Source organism: Egretta garzetta, unplaced genomic scaffold, assembly GCF_000687185.1.
Source record: "Egretta garzetta isolate BGI_Z169 unplaced genomic scaffold, ASM68718v1 scaffold140, whole genome shotgun sequence".
NCBI lineage: Eukaryota > Metazoa > Chordata > Aves > Pelecaniformes > Ardeidae > Egretta > Egretta garzetta.
The window spans coordinates 162872-164153 of record NW_009258376.1 but is presented as its reverse complement, the minus strand read 5'-3'; the positions used below and the strand labels follow the sequence as shown (position 1 = coordinate 164153).

At 56.2% G+C, this 1282-nt stretch overlaps 1 protein-coding gene across 1 annotated transcript in view; it reads right to left on the bottom strand.

Annotated features, from left to right (window-relative positions):
- Window positions 1-1282, bottom strand: part of RAB11FIP3 (RAB11 family interacting protein 3) — a 64918-nt gene that overhangs the window by 19342 nt on the left and 44294 nt on the right. The gene's annotated exons all lie outside the window — the stretch shown is intronic.

The window sequence follows — 1282 nt, the reverse complement described above, 5'->3', positions numbered from 1 at the left end:
CCCGCCCTCCCTGCCGCCCCCCGGCGCTCCCTGCCCGGAGGCTGGGGACAGGGTGCACCTCCTGCCTGGGAACGGGCACTTCCATCCTTCCGCGCGCTGGTTTGCACTTCTCCCAAGGATTATTCTCACTTATTTGGCTCTGGATCACTGGAGAATTGCTGCCTACGTGTAGCTCGGATTTCAGGAGCTGTTGATCACGTCTCTTTCTGGATTTTAAGCACGGGCACCGTTATAATCACTCAGGATGGGTACGAGCTCTCCTTTGCATGGGTAACCGATGGAGATCACACGCCCCGGGGCTCTGTCTGGGCCCCAGCCAGCTGCCACCATACCACAGCGGTCAGGGTTTAGCTTAGTGCTCAGCGTGACCCACGGTACCAACTGCCAAGGTCTGCGTTACCCTGCCCCTCGGGAGGGGGCTGTGGGGGCTCTCCCCACTGAGCAAAAAAAAAAAACCAAAGCATTTTTACAAAACAGCCACTTGCTAACGCGTTCCTTCCCGTCCTTCGGTCGTGACCGATGCAGCTGCACGCTAGTGAAGGGTGGTGAAACCCTGGCAGGGGTTGCCCAGAGAGGGGGTGGAGGCCCCATCCCTGGGACCATTCCAGGCCAGGTTGGCCGGGGCTGTGAGCAACCTGCTGTGGTTCAAGGTGTCCCTGCTCCTGCAGGGGGGTTGGGCTGGGTGACCTCTAGGGGTCCCTTCCCACCCAAACCATTCTGTGATTCTATGATACTGAAGCAAGCGGGGCTTGGATCTCACTCCTCATCCTCCCACCCAAACACATGCTGTTGGCCAACAGATGCCACCGGGACACATCACCGATACCAAATCGTCGCTGAACGAGGACAGCAAACGCAGCTCCAGCCCGAGCGGAGGAACAGCAATTGCGTTCCCTGGTGCTTGGCTCAGTTTAAAGGAAAAAAAAAAAACCAACCAAACCAAAAATCACCTGGGAGTCCATTCTGCAACGACTACATTCGTTCTTAGAAGGAGGAATTATAAATAGCTCAGGACAATTTTCTTTTTAAAAAAAAACAAAACCCCAGTGAGCGCCCCGGGGCTGTTGTCAGGGTTACCAGCCCTGGTGTCAGAAGTGCATCCTCAGGCCCCAGATTTCCAAGGAACGCAAGAGCCGCTGCTGGCCAGGCTTCAAGGACGCCCGAGGGGAGGAGGTCAGGCCCTCCTGTTTGCCAGCGACTGGAACGAGTCACGTACGTCCCCAACACTGGAGGGAGAAAAAATATTTTTCTCTGCAAAGAACTTGTTGGAAAGCGGTGCCGG